The 18,576-nt window shown below is 51.7% G+C and overlaps 2 long non-coding RNA genes across 3 annotated transcripts; one reads left to right on the top strand and one right to left on the bottom strand.

Annotated features, from left to right (window-relative positions):
- Window positions 1-5,015: 5,015 nt before the first annotated feature.
- LOC117073009 lies at window positions 5,016-17,637 on the bottom strand. Of its 2 annotated transcripts, none has more exons than XR_004433057.1 (4): window positions 17,553-17,637; window positions 14,573-14,679; window positions 13,967-14,323; window positions 5,016-6,623 (listed from the first exon to the last, which is right to left on the bottom strand). It is a non-coding gene; the product is annotated as an uncharacterized LOC117073009 (long non-coding RNA). The 2 variants fall into 2 exon arrangements; XR_004433058.1 differs by having other exon boundaries at window positions 14,003-14,323.
- Window positions 5,879-6,710, top strand: LOC117073008. The gene is made up of 2 exons (XR_004433056.1): window positions 5,879-5,962; window positions 6,567-6,710. It is a non-coding gene; the product is annotated as an uncharacterized LOC117073008 (long non-coding RNA).
- Window positions 17,638-18,576: the final 939 nt, after the last annotated feature.

The raw sequence follows: 18,576 nt of genomic DNA, 5'->3' as shown, positions 1-18,576 counted from the left end.
TAGGATGTCCAAGGAGAAATGGCTCCGCTTTTTCCTGCTTCTCCAGGAATCCAGCTTAATGGGTTTACCTGCCTCTGTCCAAGGCGCTCCCTTGTGTGTAGCCCTTGCCTTTGGGTGTGCAGGAGATTCGGGGGCTGAGAGCTGAGGCGCTAAAGTTAAAATGGCTTAACGTGTGTGTGTGTGTGTGCGCGTACGTGTGTGTGTCTGTGTGTGGGAATGGGTGTGTGTGTATCTGTGTGGGGGGAATGGGTGCGTGTCTGTGTGGGAATGGGTGTGAGAGTGTGCATGAGTGTGTGGAGGGAATGGGTGTGAGTGTGTGTGTCTGTGTGTGTGGTAATGGGTGTGTCTTGTGTGTCTGTGTGTGTGGGAATGGGTGTGCGTGTGTATGGAAGTGTGTGTGTGTGAGTGTGTGTCTGTGTGGGGGAAATGGGTTTCAGTGTGTGTGTCCGTATGTGTGGGAATGGGTGTGTGTGTGTCTGTGTGTGGGGGAATGGGTGTGTGTCTGTGTGTGGGAACGGGTGTGAGTGTATCTGTGTGTATGGGAATGTGTGTGTGTGTGGGAAAGGGTGTGTGGGGGGAAATGGGTGTGAGTGTGTGTGTCTGTGTGTGGGAATGGGTGTGAGTGTGTGGAAATGGGTGCAAGTGTGTGTGTGACTGTGTGTGTCTGTGCGTGTGGGAATGGGTGTGTGTGTCTGTGTATGGGAATGGGTGGGTGTGTGTCTGTGTGGGGAGAATGGGTGTGAGTGTGTGTGGGAATGTGTGTGTGGGAATGGGTGTGAGTTTGTGTGTCTGTGTGTGTGGGAATGGGTGTGTGTGGGGAGGAATGTGTGTGGGGGGAATGGGTGTGTGTGTGTCTGTGTGTGTGGGAATGGGTGTGAGTGTGTGTGGGAATGGGTGTGAGTGTGTGTGTCTGCGTGTGTGTGGGAATGGGTGTGTGTGTGGGAATGGGTGTGAGTGTGTCTGTGTGTGTGTGGGAATGGGTGTGAGTGTGCGTTTGAGAGTGTGTGTATGTGTGGGAATGGGTGTGAGTGTGTGTGTCTGTGTGTGAGAATGGGTGTGTGTGTGTGTCTGTGTGTCTGGGAATATGTGTATGTGTGTCTGTATGTGTGTGGGAGTGTGACTGCTCTAAAGATTGGGGTCAGAATTTCAGACCTCAGGATCCCCCATCCCAGCCCATCCTCAGGGAGAGCTGCCAGCAGGGTTCCCACCTGTTCCTTCCTCTGTTTTCTTTCCACACTTGGAGCCAGCTTTCTTTTTTGTTGTTACAAAACCTGTATTGAAGAACAACAGACTCTAAGACAGAGGTCCCTCAATGTCGTCACCAACCCCATCCGTATTGGCGTCAGCCCCTGTGCCCCCTGTTCCTGCCCGTGTGCATGTTCGTTTTTACAGATTTATGATGACAAGAGAGAGGGTGTTGTCCTCTCTTCCCTAAGTTTATGCCACATGGACCTTCTCGTTTTCGCTGGCGCCTTCTTTTCTCACAACCCTCTCTCCGCTGCCCTCCCTGCCCCCTTCCCCCCACGCTCCTCCCTTCCCACCCCTCCCCACCACCCCGCACACATCTTTCACGCTCCTGGTCCTGTGAACAAACACAGAGTACGTGAGGAGGGTCTTCGCTGTGGCTTCTCCTCCGCAGCTTGCTTAACAGCTCCGTGGTAATCAGGACGATCTCCCAGGCTGGGAACCGGATTCCTTCTGGGAGGTGGGGGAGCTGGGGAGGTAGGAGCCTCAGAGGAGCTGGGGTCCTGCTGTGACCCCCCACCCCCATCACCATCATCTCTCCCCCACCGTATCAGCAGGGTCCTGACCCTGCACTTGGGGGCATCTACCCGAGCTGCCTGAGCCGGGTGGGTGAGCAGTGCCTCCAGTACAGCCACAGTGAAAGGGAGGACCAGGCTCCAGCATCCTGGAACCCATGGACCCACACAGACCCCACAAGCTGCCCAACATCTTCTGGTGGTTTCTGTTCACCCCCAGACACTCTCGGAGTTTACCTTATCGCTGTCACCTTCCCAAACTCCATGGAGGAGGGGCTGAGCCTCTTAGCATCCTCTGGGACAGCTCCTTCCTCACGGGGATGCGTGGTGAGGGCAGTGCAGGGGGAGGCCAGGAGGCTCCTGCATCTCTTGGTCCCTCTGTAGATAAAGACAGGGTCAGTGCCCCAGGCCTGGGTCCATATTAACACTCTCCCTCCCCCACCTCCAGGAAAAGTAGTCACAGCTGCAGGTAGGCATCGTCCCCTCCTCCCCACTGTGCTCCCAGGCACCTGCTGGCTGTGCTCCCAGGCACCTGCTGGCTGTGCTGTGTTCTGCAACACAGAGCTGCCAGCCAGGTGGAGCCACAGTTAGTCTCATTCCACCTGTGCCGTCGCTGACTCACTGCATTGTCCAAGTGGGCAGGAGGTAGGTGCCGGCTCCAGGGCCAGGGGACGCTTAGCGACTGCTCAGAATCTCCCAGAGGTGGCCTTTCCTCAAGGTACCATCTCCTTCCTCCTTTCACCAGCTCTCCCAAAAAGAGGTGCGAGAACTAAAGTCACTTGATGTGAGAGATACTGCGAAGTTCTCACTTTATTTAAAACCCCAGCTTAATCAGATGATTTTTCTTGTGGGCTAAACACTTTCATCCTTTGCCTCCTTGAGAAAATTGTCAAAGCTGAAGGTCTCCTTGCCAATGAATCAATTTCTTCTTCTAGCACCTTTTCCCTCTCTCACTGCCATTGTACAAATAAGCAGCTCATGCTCTGGGTCGGGTGGTTGAGCAGACAGGCAGGTGGCACCTGCACAGGTAAGTGGTTGGGATGAAAGTCAAGTTCTTTTTTCTCCCTCCACACCCGGAACCCCCATTAACCTGGTACCCACAAGTTCCTGCCCTGGCTAGCACCCTCCAACTTGGCCAATTTTGCATTCAATGCAATTCCAAAAACAAACAAAAAGCACTTCAGGTAAACCCTTAAGATACAACAAGAGTAGGGCAGAATTTTAATACCGGTTTTGCTTTAAGATGCAAGTCTCTTTTGGGAACCAGCATGAAGTGGAGGCACCACCATTATCCAACTGCAGATGGGGCTGGCTCCAGGCAACAGGTGGATGCTGGGCAGGGAAACCAGGAAAGGTTGGGCCCTGCAAGGAGCCCACCTGTGACTTGCAAAGGCCAAGCACTCAGGGACTGCAGGAAGACAGGCTGTGGGGGACATCGGGAGAACCAAGTGTCTTAGTCTGCTTTGTGTTTCTATAACAGAACACCACAGACTGGGCCGTTTATAAAGAAAAAAAATTATTTCGTACAGTTCTGGAGGCTGGGAAGTCCAAAGTCGAGGGGCCAGATCTGGTGAGAGCCTTCCTATTGCAAGGTGTCCCATGGTGAGAGAGCATGGATGCCAGCTCTGGTCTCCCTTCCTCTTCTCATAAGGCCACCATCCCCCATCGGGTCCCATCCTGATGTCCTTGTCTAATCCTAGTTACCTCCCACCTCCAATCAACATGTGAATGTGGGTGGGGAGTAAGTTTCCAGCCTATGAAATTGGGGGACACATTCAAACCACAGAACCAAGCAAGCCGTAGCAGCCAAGAGGAGGCCACCTGTTCCTGCAAAGCAGCGCAGCCTCCACCGTGCAGGGCTGGCACAGGCCAGGGCAGTGAGGGCTCACGGGGGCCGCACCGAGGCCAACTCCTGCAGCACTGGTCTCTGGCCAGCTGTGTGCCTGGAGCAGAGGGGAGCAGGGCCTACGTCCCAGTTCCCCACACCCCAGATCTCACAGAAGAGATCAGCTAGCCTAGGGCCAGGCCAGTAGGAGAGGAACTTGTCCATTTTCTCCATGAAAAGTCAACATTCATCTCTCCAAGCACATGTCACTTCCTGATCTTGAGATGTGTGGAAACAAGCTCTTTATACTGAAAATCAGCTTCTACGTTTTAGTTCTGAGATGTGACTCTGACGGCCAGGGGTAGACGAGGAGGATGGCCTAGCTAAAGTAGCACGTCCTCACTAGACGGGGGTGGGTGGTGTGGGGAGGTCAGGGGCTTGGCCTTAGCCTGAGTGTGATGTTCAGCCCGTACCTTGAGCACAGCAAGAGCCTGAGCCACTGTACCACTGAAGATGCTTGGAAGAGAGACCACAGCAGGCGAGGAGGCTTCCCAGGGGTCTGCGCTGACAATCCTGGGATGAGGGCAACAAGCTGTGCACGAGCCCACCAGCGCCCATGCAGGCGTCCCCACCTTGACCACCTAAGCAGGGTCACACACCCAGGGAGGGCATTCAACCTGCCTCTCTCAAGTGTGTTTCTCAACACCAGAGCCGGGAATCCTGTCCTGTTGGTCCCCGAAACATAACGGGTGAGCCCAAGATCTCCTTGGAGAAACAAGGCTCCCCTCAGGGAGGGCCCAGGAACATGAGGGCCTCCGTGAGGCCGAGGGTCCCTGAGGGTATGGCCAAAGTTTCCGCAGAATGGTGGCCCCGCTGCAGAAACAGCATCACAACCCAGAAAGAGCTGCCCAAGTAGGGGCCAGGGGAGCCAGAGAGGGCGTCTGAGCCGGACGCCTGCACAGCCGTGGCTCACAGCCTCTAGGAGCTGTGCCCATGAATGTTTCAGAACACATATGAGGACTGAGGTAGGTGATCAACTTTTTCTTTTGTCAAGCAACGATTTTTAAAAGGTCACCACCGTTGACTATCACCATTACCGGATTAAAGAAAAAACATTTTGGTTGGGCACGGTGGCTCACACCTTTAACCCCAGCACTTTGGGAGGCTGAGGCAGGCAGATCACTTCAGGTCAGGAGTTTGAGACCGGCCTGGGCAACAGGGCGAAACCCCATCTCTACTAAAAACACAAAAATTAGCCAGGCCTGATGGCATGCACCTGTACACCTGTAGTCCCAGCTACTTGGGAGGTTGAGGCACGAGAATTGCTTGAACCTGGGGAGGCAGAGGTTGCGGTGAGATGAGATGGCGCCACTGCACTCCAGCCTGGGTGACAGAGCGAGATCCCATCTCGAAATAAATAAATGACATTTTAATACCAACAATTAGGATAATTTCAGAACAGAACATTTTTTTCTTTAAAACTTTGTGGAAAATCCCACGCACCCAGCTTGGCCTTGTCTGGGAGATGTGAGGATTCCTGTCTCCTGGGACAGATGGTCTCGCTGCCAGGCATCCTCCCTCTGCAGTGATTCACGTGTGCACTGTCCGCCCTGACGTGTCAGCTGCACAGTGGGTCCCTCCTGGAGGCCCGGAGGCCCCGGCCAGGACCCCCTTTGTCAGTCATTGGCTGAGAGTGGTTGGGACGGGTGACCCCGCAGTTGAGACGACGCCCCACGATCTCTGGAAAAGGTAGCTGAGCCCCCGTGGCAGCAGGCTGGGGGAGATGGCACTGGCATAGCGCAGACGAGCCGGCCCCAGTGGCACCCACCACTGTCAGCACTCTCCACCCCGGGCCGGGGTGGGTCTCTCCTCCCACATCCAAGCGCATCTGACGTCTTCACCTTGAATCCCGAGTTTCTCTCTTAACTCTGTCTCAGTCTGTCATGAACAAACTCTGTCTTGAAAGCTGTATTCCTCTGGGGCCAGAAAGGCGAGGAAAGAGGCGCTTTCTCCTGGGAGGTGGGACTAGTGTGTCCCTGTCATGGCTGAGAGCGACTGCCCCAGCACCTACGAAGAAAGTCCAGAGACTCCTGAGGCTCAGCTGGGGTAACACCTGGCATGCTCAGGGTCATGGCCACCGCCTGGACTCTGGAAGAATGGGGAAAATGCTCTTGGCAGACAGCAGGGCAGTCAGGAGAGAGCCGGTCCCACCAGCCCGGGCAACGCCCAAAAGCTGCCCTCCCACTCGGCTCCGAGAGACGTTTAAATGGGGCCTGACTCCCCCTATCTCTGATTTAAAAGACAGCCGGAAGCAGCAGAGAAAACATCTGAAGTGCTTCCTGGACACACCGGTTAGGAAGTTTCTGCAAGAACCCAGGTAAGAGCTGGACTAAGTGGGGGTCCGTGGGTGGGAGGAGGGAGAACACCTGCCTGGGCGTTTACAGAGATGAGTTTGCAGAGATAATGATGCCAGGGTTTCAGGCTTCAGGCCCAGCCCCAGGAAGAGAACGGCAGCAGGAAAAGTTAGAGAGCGAGGTGGGGGAGCAGGAGGTGGAGAGCTCGGCCCCTCCTTCCCTGCTGCCCTCTGGGTGACGCTCAGCGGAGGCACCACATTGCAGCTGCGAGGGCCCCGAGACAACCTCTGCACCGTTTATGGGATCCCATCAGGGGAGCAGTGGCCCTGCATGACCCCACAGGTGAGCAGGACACCTCATCACAGGGTAGGCACGTGAGCAGACTTCACCCTCACACAGCTGCCTCCCGGGCTGCCCAGGTCAGGTGCTGAGAACACAAAAGAAAATCAGACAAAGTCGCCACCCTGGAGTTTACGAGCTGGCGTGGGAGACAGGCTGGCACTGAGGACGACAGTGGAGAGATATCGGGCCGGGAAGAACCAGAGGTGCTGGGGAAGCCGGGTCAGCAGAGAGACCCCAGCAGCGTGGGAGGCAGAGGACGGTGGTGACTGCAGCCGACTGTTTCAGGTGGCGTCCCCGTCACAAGAGGATCTTGAGCGTGTCATGGGCTTCCTGGGAACCTGCCTACAGAGGAAACGACTACTGGGTGCAGATGTCTTGAACATTTATTGCATTCCACGTTGTCAATCAATAAAATAGCTTTGCGAGCGTAATACTGACAAAATCAAGTCCAGGCTGTAAGCCCAAGGGCTTCCAAGAAAAGTGGATCGGGGGTGGGCTTGTTCAGCTCTGGTGACCAGTGGGGGCACTGCCTGGTTCCCAGGCGGAGTCCAAACTGCGGGGAGAAACAAGGACCCTGCGGGAAGAAAGGGACCTGCCCGATTGGTTCCCCCGCACCCACATCAGGAATTTTCCCAGAAAGCCATCCACTTTGTTAGACTCAAAATAAAGGTCATTTGGAGAAAAACCTGCCAGCAGCTGCTGCTGCTTGAAAATAGAAAAGATTTTAAAAGTAGCAGTGTTGGGAGGCCAAGGCAGGCAGATCACCTGAGGTCAGGAGTTCGAGACCAGCCTGACCAACATGGCAAAACCCCGTCTCTACTAAACATAAAAAAAATTAGCTGGGCATGGTGGTGCGCACCTGTAATCCCAGCTACTTGGGAGGCTGAGGCAGGAGAATCACTTAAACCTAGGAGGCGGAGGTTGCAATGAGCTGAGATTGTGCCACTGCACTCCAGCCTGGGCGACAGAGCAGGACATCGTCTCAAAAAAAAAAAATGCAGCAGTGGTTTGAAATCGTGCATTTTTACGTATTGTCCTCAAACATCTGAGGGAGATAAGAAAGAATATACCATGGATGAGAATATTAATAATTATACATAATATATTATTTATATATAATATAACATAATATAATATAATAGAACATATAATATATAATATATTGTTATAATATATTATATATTATTTACACATAATATATTATATTATATATTATATTATATTATTATATATTATATCATATATAATACATATATAATAGATTTTAACTTGATCATCTCTAATACATAATACATATATACAGATAACATACATTTTATGTAATATATAGTATGATATATTTTATAATATATATTATTATATTATATATTATAATATATTATACATTATATTTTATCATATTATAAATATATACATATAATATTTATATTATTTATTATATAATATTTATCAGAGGCAAACTGCCTCGTAGGAATGATCCTGTGACCTCCATCATCACATCTGACTCAGCAGCCTCCAGATCCCCTACTTTCCCTGGCAGCTGCTACCCACCTCACAGCTGTCCTTTGCAGATTAGTATAAATGTTCCCTTAAATATTCATTTGTCCCCCAGCATTGACAGGTGAGGAATGATGTTGCTTGGGCTGTTTCTGCCCCCAGTGGCCCTGTGAAGCTGGGACCTTGGATCCCCACTCTCATATGAGCCTCCTAAGGGGGCTCCCAGCTCCTGGACGGGGCCTTCTCAAGGCCTAGGGCCCCCTCGTCTGCCCAGTACAAACTTCCTCATCCAGATATCACCATTCATTTCCCCAGGTTCTCCTCCCCACCAGACTTGGAGATTTTAACTTGATCATCTCTGCAAAGACCTTATCTTCAAATAGAGTTACATTCTGAGGTCCTGGGGGTTAGGGCTGCAACACCCGAATTGGAGGGGACATAATCCAGCTCCTGACAATACCACATATGACAGCTGCATCTCTGCCTGTAGTACTTTTTTTTTCCAGTGAAAGCATCTTTGAATGTATTCAGAAAGCCTCCTTTTGGGGCCAGGCCTTGCAGAGAATCCTCCAGAAACTGGACAACGCCACCCAAGGCAGTCAGTGGGGAGGACGCATTGGGCGCCTCATTGGTCCCTGGATCTGCCTCACAGTCCTCTATGTTCTTCCTCATTCCCTCTACTCTTTCTCCACTTTGGTTGCCCTTGAAGCTCATTCCTGGTGAAGGCCCCGGTGGGAGCAATTACAAGAGGAGCCTGTTTCCATCAGCACCCTCACGCTCTCCAGTGGTCCATTGGAGACGTCTGTGACCTCCTGACGCTGAGGAGCCCAGAGTGGGCAGCCCTCGGGCCCAGGCTCCATCTGGGTGAGGCTTGTTTTATTATCAATACTCACCACAATCATTTGTGGGAGTGTAATGCTCATATTCCCATTTAATAGATGAAAAAACTGAGGCAAGATGAAGTGACTCAGCTGAGGCCACACTGCAGTTTAATGGGGAAGCCAGGATGAGAGCTGGCGGCTTCTATGTCTGTGATCTATACTCTGACGGCAGAGGACATCAGAGACCCATGTCAACGGTGAGGAGGTGACATGCTGGTCCCTTCCATAAAAGCTGTTTCGTAAAATTAAAACACACACACAGTAAAGATCCAGATTTACAGAAGTGAGCATGAGGGGCTATTTACCAGTCAACAGATCTCCCCCAATGGTTCTTCACTTGGGGCTGAGATGCTCCTGACTGGCAGGGCCTGGGGAGAGACCTTCTTGCTCCCCCTAGAGCTGGCTGACCCATACCCAGGGGACTCTGAGCGCCAGGGGCTGGGAGCAGCATGTCCCACGTGTTTCCCAGGAGTTAGTCATGTTTGCTCCTAAAACTTATTGCAATTGAGGAATCTAATTAAATAACACAGCAACTGCAGAAATAGTGCAAAAAGAATGAGTGACTGTTTCTATGAAAACTTAGATGAACTACTTTGGAAAGATTCAGTAAAGAGCATGCCTAAATATATATACTGGGGCCAGGAGCAGTGGTTCAAACCTGTCACCCCAGTGCTTTGGGAGGCTGAGGTGGGAAAGTGGTTTGAGGCCAGGAGTTTGAAACCAGTCTGGACAACATAGCAAGACCCTGTCTCTACAAAAAAAAAAATTCAATTGGGTGTGGCGGCACCTGCCTATGGTCCAGCTGCTCTGGAAGCTGAGATGAGAGGATCACTTGAGCCCAGGAGTTCGAGGCTGCAGCGAGCTGCAATTGTGCCACCCTGGGTGACAGAGCAAGACCCTGTCTCTAAAAAATACGTAAAATATGCACATCCAGATACAGTATTACGTGTGGGCGAGACACCAGTAAAAAATGGAAACAATCATAAAAGTCAGGCAGAATTCCACCTAAGATTATCTTTAACTCTCAATCTACCTTGTTTTAAAATCTTTTAATGAGCCATGAAAGACATAAGACTAGTCTTTATTGTACAACTTGATGCATTCCGATCCTGTGGCCATACAGTTCAACACAGAGAACGTTCCGGCACTCAGAAAGCTCCCTAGTGCCCTCGTTGGTTGGTGTCTGTCAACCCCAAGGATGTCACAGTCATTTGGACTCCCCTGGCACAGTCATTCCACTTAGAGACCCTGCCAGAAGTCCCAGATCATAATCAGGAGTGAGATTTACACAAGAAGAGGCAGAAAGCCCTGGTCAGTAGTGAACCCAACTCCAAAATCACCCTACGCTAAAAATAAAAGTGAAACTGTACTTTTTATGTTTGAAATTTAAGTAAGAGAGATGTATTTTTATTAAATCATTCCAACCTTTACAACTTCCCTATTCATCAGCCAACGAGCCAGAGAAAGGGGGTTTCTGCTGCAGTCGGAGTATAAAAATGAGCTGCAATTTTCAAAATTTGACCTCATCTAACTTTCTCCAGCTATGCCATTCCTGGAGCGTCCTCGGTCCAGTGCTTGGTGCATAAAATGTAATAAAAGGGCGGCGCCACCACACCAAGCGCTGGGATGTCTGTAGCAGTGAGCACATCTCACGGGGATTTTGTCTGAGTGCCTGTTCCTCCACTTGCCTAATCCATGGAGGTCAGGGAACCACCTACCTCAATTCTTAATAAATGTTGGTCCGTGGAAGTCGAGTCAGCCCTTAAAGGGAAGAGTAGGAAACAGGTGTGCAGGGAGGGAGGAATAAAGCTGCCCTGGGCCTGCCAGGCCTGGGGTCACCCTGCAGGGAGCTCTGGAGCCAGACAGCCTCCGAGCACCCCCAGCTGAGGGAAGGAGCTGGGCACAGCCCTGTGTCCTGTCTCTCAGCCAGTGGAGGAGGAGCTTGGTCAGTCCCTACAAAGGCTGCAGTGGAGATCTGGCACCCCAGTACCCACCTACCCATGAAGAAACAGGAGGAAAATTCCAGAAGCAATTCACCCTTGTGAAGACACAGAGGTGTGGAACAGCGTAGCACAGAAACCCCCGCAATGCCCATACCCCATGAGGACCCCACGGTCCCCATCTGTCCCTGGATGTAGGATAGTGGTTGTCCTCGGAGCCACTGGGGTCTCGGCCTGCTGGCTCTGCCCACGTCCCGTACTGGACGCTCTGGCTCATAGCCCCTCCCCACAGCACCCCCTCCTGCATTCCTTGGCTCACCCATGGGTCCCTCTTGGGAACGGCTCCCCAACTCCACTGCTTCAGGAAGAAGCAGCTTAATGCTTCCCGAAGCTTCTCCAGCCCCACCCCACTTACCCCCACGATGTGAGCACTTGGACCCACCATCCCAGTGACCTGCTTCCATGGTAAAAGAGGGCCTAAATTGGGGTTCTTCTATGCGGGGGTCACAGGCTGATTTCAGAATCTGATGACTGTTATTGTGTTGCCTACACAGAAAACTGAACATGAGAGCGACAATTTGCAAAAAATTCGGGATTTAGGGAGCTCCCCATAGAATCCCAAGACCAAAGACAGGTCTCTCGATGGGAAAATTCCAGGGAGTGACGCCGCGTGTCCTAATCCTCTGGAGCCCAGAGCGTGTGTGCACTGCAGCGGGGCTGCCCCGGAGAAGGTTCAGGCGACCTTCAGGTGAGGACTCCAGGCCCCTCCAGAGAACATTCCTGAGCCCTGCGCCAACTGCCCTCCAATTGCTCCTCTCCAAGGGGGTCTCAGGGAACCCTCAAAAGAGTGGTAAGAAGCCATCTTACTAACGAATCTCTGCCTCTTGCTGTCTACCGTATTTAGAACTCTTCCTTAAGCTGCTGTGAATTTTGTTAAAAGCACACGGAGAATGGAGAATGTTTTCTCATTGCCTTCCTCTCTGAGTCACGTATTCCATTCCCCCAAACACTCCTACATTTAGTAATGCGAAAAACAATGAAAGATTGGAGAGCCCATAGATGAAGGTTAAATCAATTCTGATAGACCCTGATGTGTGATAAAATACAATGCAGCCGTTTAAAATGATGGAATAATACTTGAAATATAAAAAGTTTAAAATGCAAACCCCAGAAGCATCTACAGTATAGCCCCCATTTTCTAACACACACAGGCATACACAGGCTTCTGAGAAATGATTAGAAGGAAATACGCCAATGTGTTAATATTGGTTATCTCTGGTAAGACTAAAGGTGATTTTAATTTTTTTTCCTTCTTTCCTGTGTTTTCCAAATTTTCCATGGTAAGCATACATTGATGTTAATTTTTTGATTGAAAATTCTACTGGCTCTGTGGCCTGTCTTGTGTAATCACAGCTGAGCTCACTCATCCTCTGGGCTTTGGAACCGTAGCGAGGAAGGCAGCCTTTCCCCAATGTGCCCTTGGGTTATCCAAATCCACCTAGAGCCTGGGTCCTGCCGGATGCTGCCCGGGAGATGCCAGGACACGGCTGAGTGTTGGCCACAGCTGAGTGCAGACACACATGGTGCAGAGCACAGCGTGATGTGCTGCGGGACGATAGGCTTTGCGAACCCCAGGAAGGGACAGCGGCCAGGTGCTCTGCCCCAAGTCCAGCCCACCAGGCTTCAGTGAGCACCCCTGGCTGAGACTTGGGCCAGCCCTCAATCCACTCAGCCACTGTCTCTCTGAACATGCCCTGTCCTCCTGCCGGGCTGGCTGGGCTCTAGGAGGGAGTGTCCTGTGCAGGGCAGGAGGCACATGTGAGCTCAAGGGCACACCAACCCTCTTCTCACTAGTCATGTGTTGGGCCCAGCACACGCCCACTCTCTTGCTGCTCACCCCCACCAAGCTCAAGCTTCTGAACCCCTTTTTAGAGACGAGGAGACCTGGGCTTGACCCTCGAGTTCACGTAGTCGCCAACATGACATACATTAGGTATTTGTCCTAATGCTCTCCCTCTCCTTTCCCCACCAGGTGAGCAGGTCCTGGGCACAGCCACACCCAAACCAAAGGTGCCCTTGGACAGGCCACTGTCTTCATTGCTCAGGCTGGTTTGAGTCAGGTTCCCGTCACTTGTAACAAATCCCCTGGATTCCCAAGCCTCTGACCACACCCCTGCCTCAGGTCCTGTGCACTGCCCCAGCCTACAGCTCTCATCACCTTGCAGCCCACTCACCACTTCCAGCATCATCTCATTTTCCAACAGGCTGAAATCCAAATGTGGTCACTCTCATGATCCAGTACTCCCCGTGACCTGGTCCTAATCTGCATCTCCACCATCATTGCCCATCATTCACTAGATATGCACACGCCTACTATTACAGGCACTCAGATCGTGAACACATATTGGATGAAGCAGCAAAGAGCACTGCCCCCGGGGGGAAGACAGACACCAAATGGGGAACATGATAAATAAGTAAATTATATAGTATGTGAGGAGATTGTAAGTGTTTTGACAGAAAAGAAGAAGGAAGGAAGGAAGGAAGGAAGGAAGGAAAGAAGGGAAGGAGGGAGGGAGGAGGAAGGCAGGGAGGGAGGGAGGGAAAAAGGAAAAAAAGAAAGAAAAGAAAGAAAGAAAATCTCCCTTTTCCAAAAACAAGAATTCTGGTTTCCAACAGCACTGATGGAATCTTGTATTTGCTCAATCCTACAAGACAGAAAATCATTACAGAATTGCTGCCCTGTGCCAAAGTGAAAGCAAACCCACAAGTCGAGTTTGCAGATATTTGTTTGCAGGTATTTTGTCTGCAGGTCAAGGGTTGTGGTCAAGGTTCCATGTTCATTGTTACTTGAGTTAGTTTCTGCTGTAGTGATGGGGTTGGTTTGTTGGTTTCGCTTCTTCACCTGTTTTGATTTGGTTTGGTTTTGGCGTGGTCGTGTTATTATCTGACATACGATTAGCTCATATTTCCCACACGCTGTGATAAACGTTGATAATAAGTCAGTCTCCATAGACCAGTTGGATTGTGTGTTCTCCTTGCTAACCCCAGAGCACACTGAAGGCAGGTGCTTATTATCTTATTCATCTTTATGTCCTTGACACCAATCACAATTTCTGTCATAGAGTAGGTGCACAGTAGATATTTGTTAAATTCAACCACTGAACCTAAAGCGTTTCTGGATAACTTTTTTGCAAAATCCCTGTAAATGCCACAATAAACAACTTGCCTACATATTCATAGACTAGCATCCAAACCACAAGGAATGTATGAATAATTTAGACATATGAAGAGGAGATGAATGACTCATAATTTAGAACCCCACCTACTGTCTCCTGGTGAGGGGCCAGGGCTGCTCTCCAAGACCTACCTCATGCCCTGTGCAGAACACGCGAGGTTCACCCACCTCCGAACGGATGCTGCGTTCCCTCTGCCTCCCGCACACACGGGCAGCTGCTCACACAGAGATGGTATTAGGGCCTGTGGGGATCTGGGAGTCTTGAACGCTCATGGGAAGACTGATAGACTTCTGGGATGCCTTCCACGGAGCGGCTCGGGACAAAGTTGTGAATGCAGCGGCCAAAAGATCTGCAGTCCGTCGTGGGTTGAGCAGAGCTCCCCAATGCACCGGCAGCATAGGGAAATGCTGAGGAAAATGTGACGGCAGGTGTCCACTCTGAAAGCAGCCACAAGTCTTTGCTGAGGTCCTGCCGGGTCAGATCCTATGCTGGATATAACAGGGGAAGACCTGCGTTTGAAAGGATTTCTCAGCCGCAGACGCAAGCCACACATCACGCTCAGTGAGAGACTGACGTCCAGGAACGTGGATCGAGGTGCAGTGGTGGGTCAAGGAGGCTGGACTTGAGAATGACTTTCAGCCGCCAGGATCTGGTGACCAGCTGGATGTCAGGGACAGAAAGAAAGGCCCAGATGGGGAAAACTCAGGGCTTCCCGTGTGGGAGGCTGCTCTACTCACCTGGACCCCAAGGGTCCTGGGCAAAGGGCCTATTTGACGGGCAGCAGAATGAGCCGCTCAGAAAACAGGAAAGAGAAGACATCATTTCAGACTGAGGCAGCGCAGACCTATTTGGAAAGAGGAAATACACAGATGAAGTGCTAAAATCAGTCAGGGGAAAGGAAAATAAAATATCAGGACTCAGTTCATTCTGCCAAACGGAAAAGCTAAGCTGGGAGCTGAGGCATGCAAGCCTCTACCTTTCCTTCTGCTGCAGAGCAAATCACTGCAGAGAACAGACCAGGGGTCTCCACAGGGAGCTGCTCTTATGCTGACTTTATCTTATGCAAAGATGTGCTGAGCACCAGACAAATACGTGATGGATGATTCCTGTACCCCTGCTTTCCAGGGAAACGTGTGGATTCAGACATGTGACCACACCCCCTCCCCTTCCTCTCCTGCCTGCTTTTCCCCTTTCAGTATTAAATCAAAATCCTCTTTGGAAAAATCAGACCTTAGGTTGTTCCTGAGGTTTCGTGTTCCTTTTCCCCAGGCACATTCTGAATGTTGGCAGAATAAACCTCTGAGTTGATTGAGGCCTGTCTCTGGCACTTTTGGGTTTACAACTATAAAGGGTGACTGCACAAGGGCTGAGATAAATGACAAGAAATGTATTGGAAAGACATGGTAGTCATCCTGGAAGCCTTCCTGCAGTGGGGGAGACTCAAGCCAGGCTTTAAAGACCATGAGAGGTGACCAGGAGAATATCCCTAAATGAGAAGGCAAATACTCAGAAACGCAAGCCTCTCAATCAAAAATTCTGTTTTAAGATAAAACGCTGGTGGAGGGGGACAGAGAGACAGAACCAGAGAGGGACAGAAAGAAAGGGAGGAGGAGAGGAAGGGAGAGAAATAGGCACAGAGGAGAGAAGAAAGGAGGAGAAAAGATAGGGAGAGTAAGAGTGAGCAGGGAGAGAGAAGAGGAGGGAGAAATGTTTCATTTTGCTTGAGGACAGAGCACTTACGAAAACAATTGGAATCTGTCCAGGAAGTGCCTTCCTATTTTCTTTCTGCTTCTCTCTAAGTAAATAATCTAAAGCCTCATGTCAAGTTGTTTGCATAGCTCTAGTAGCTAAGGTTAGTTTATTTAATTAAAGTGGTGATTTCAGGCCGCCACCAGGAGTGAATTAGAACTGTCTCCTCCCTGCTCTTCAAAACCCCATCAAGGTGACTCTCTCCGCCCGACCCTGGAGGCTCTTTTTATCCTCTTGATCTTGGTGTGATTAGTAAAGGCAATTAAGCAGCCGGATCAAAGCTCAGGGCCTCACGCCTTTTAGATGTTCCTTAACAACCCTGGCAGGGTTTGCAGGAATAAGCCTGTGCGGAGGCAAGCATGGTCATGAATAAACATCACCTGAGAAGGCGGAGGGCTGTTGGGGAGACAGGAGCAGAAGGCCATCCAGGGAGGGGCTGAGAGGCAGGGAGCCCCGTCCCACTGCTCTGGGGTGCCTGTCCCATTCTGTGCCCTGTGCCTGTGCCTCCTCCTAGGAAGATGAATTCTTTGGGGTTTATGAAGAACCTCTCTCTTCTGTCTTAATTCAGTGAGAGTCAAGCCCCTTGTGCTGTCCCCAGCCATCAATTGAAGGCAACTGCAGGCCCCTGAGGCCCACCCTAAATTTTGCTGTGGTCTTTCTTAAAAAATAAAAGTGTACTGCATTTTTAAAAAGAATTCCTGAGACACAAGGACCAGTCAGTATTTACAGGCTATAAAACAAATAAACCAGGTTAGCCTCATTCTCCCATGGAACCTGTGTGAGGGGCTTAGAGGCGTCAGGGTTCAATCAGGCTTCCCACAGCAGGGCAGCTCCCAGGAAGAGAGGAGGAACCTGAAAGCACACAGACGGGCAGGGACAGTGCTCTTGCCCAGGCCCACAGCTTGTGGGCAGCAGACCCTGGCCTGGACCCTGGGCTCGGACCCCTGGCTGGATGCCGTGTGATGTTCCACTGGCTGCTCCACAGCTGCTGCAGGAAGGAAGGAGTGGGATTGGGGAGCAGTGGCGTTTGGAAGTCAGAGTTTCCACAAGCACCATTTAAGTGCGTGGATTTCCCTCCCAGGGATTTCCTTCTTCCTAGACCTTGGGGGCCTTCATCTCCAGCCTCTCCGAAGTAATAAATTCTCAGAAAAACAGGATTCACACACATAGCCTGCCAGAAGCCTGTGCCACTGCCTAAGTATGAGCAACTACGGAAGACAAAGTGAACTCCACAGCCGACGCTATGATCCACTCGAGCCTCGTCCAGGGCGTTTATGGAGCACGTGGGACCTGCCTGCCATCCAGAAGCACAGAGGAGGCGCGTCCCCGCAAGAAGAACGCCAGGAACAAAGAACGGGGAATTCTCTCGCATCAAGAGGCCTCCAGTGAGGGGCACTGGCTGCCCTGGAGGTGACAGAGAGGCCACGTCAGCTACCTGCTGAGATGGCACGGGAGCCTCGTGGAGCAGAGCAGCTGATCCCATCCAGGGTGCCTGCTGCAGGCCTGGCACCACCTGGAAGGTCACTGGGAGAGGGGCTTGTTCAGGCTCTGATGACCCTGTCAGACAGACAGACAGAGTCCAAGGGAAACAGAGACACAGAGACACAGAGAAACAGAGAGAAGCAGAGACAGACAGACCAATAGAGAGAGAGAAAAAAAATACAGAGAGAGACAGAGATCGAGAGAAGCAGAGACAGACCAAGAGAGAAAAAAATAGAGACAGAGACAGAATCAGAGTGAAACAGAGAGACCAAGGCAGAGACCCAGAAAGAAAAAGAGAAAGAGAGATACAAAGAGACAGAGACAGAAATAGAGACAAGTGTGTCTCCCAGGCTGCCATCCCGCCCAGTGCCAGGCCTGGCTGCAGTCTTGCCCCCGTTGCCCAGAGAGCCCTTCTCCCATCACGGGCCGTCTCCACCAAGCCATGTGCTGAGCATCAGCTCCTGGGAGCCACAGTGCCCCTCATACCTGCAGTGAGGACTGAGGAAGCTGCAGATGGGAGCCAGTGACACAGCCAGCTGGCATCAGGCCTGGGGTGACAAGGTGCATGGCACGGCCAGGACAGCCCTGTGCAGGGGAAGGAAGCTCAGGAGACAAGGTCAGAGGTGGTGGGGCCCCGCCACAGAGGGGAAGAACTGGGGCTTTGTTTTGCAGAGTGAGTGGAGGCCATGTAACTGAGCCTCCCGCACCCCCAGCCACGGCAGCCTCATCAACGGCCCCGCCGCTGCTGCGGGAATCGCCCACGCTTCCCACAGACTTCCTACCAGTCCTGGGTGCAGGGGACACCAAGGCAGGCCCTGTCCTGGGAGGCATGGGAGCCTGCTGAGGGCTAGCTTTGGCGGGAGTAACGGTGGCCAGTTCTGGGAAGTAAAGTGCCCCCATGCCTGGGCTGGCCAGCTTCCACGAGGGGCAGCACAGCCGACCTCACGTCACCAGTGGCTCACACGCGGACCGTTTGCAGGCCTGCCCTGCTGAGCAGTGTGAGCCGCCTGAGTGGCCCCAGCACCTCCCAGCTGATGCCCCCACTGCAGCCCCCAGGACGCACCCCCTTCCTGCAGGCTCAGACCCCACGGCAGTCTGTGCTCCCAGCTGCCGCCAGTCCTCACCTGTTTTCTCCTGCAGGTGTTTTTCCCAATAAAATCCATCTCTCATCCTGTCTTGGTGTCTGCTTCTCGGGAGACACAGAGTCTCACACAGGAAACATGTCGTCAGCTGTGGGGGGGTGGGAGAGGGGAGATAATTGCCATGAGCCATGCCAGGACCCAAGAAAGGAGCAGCGGTGCCCTGCAGTAGGAGGCGGCTGCTGGATGGAGAATCAGCAGGGGCAGTGGCATAGCAAGCCCACCTCTCCCAGGGTTTGTGACCCTGATCTGCTGACAGGCTGGACGGGCACTAGCAGGTCACTATTGAGACGTTAGATGCTGCAAAACACGAGGCACTCCTCGTAAGAACTCAGTAGTCATTAGAGGTCCTGTGTGGAAACAGTGCCGTT

This window comes from Trachypithecus francoisi, unplaced genomic scaffold, assembly GCF_009764315.1.
Source record: "Trachypithecus francoisi isolate TF-2019V2 unplaced genomic scaffold, Tfra_2.0 Lachesis_group4, whole genome shotgun sequence".
In the NCBI taxonomy this organism is placed as follows: Eukaryota; Metazoa; Chordata; class Mammalia; order Primates; family Cercopithecidae; genus Trachypithecus; species Trachypithecus francoisi.
This window is presented reverse-complemented; position numbering and strand designations above follow the sequence as displayed.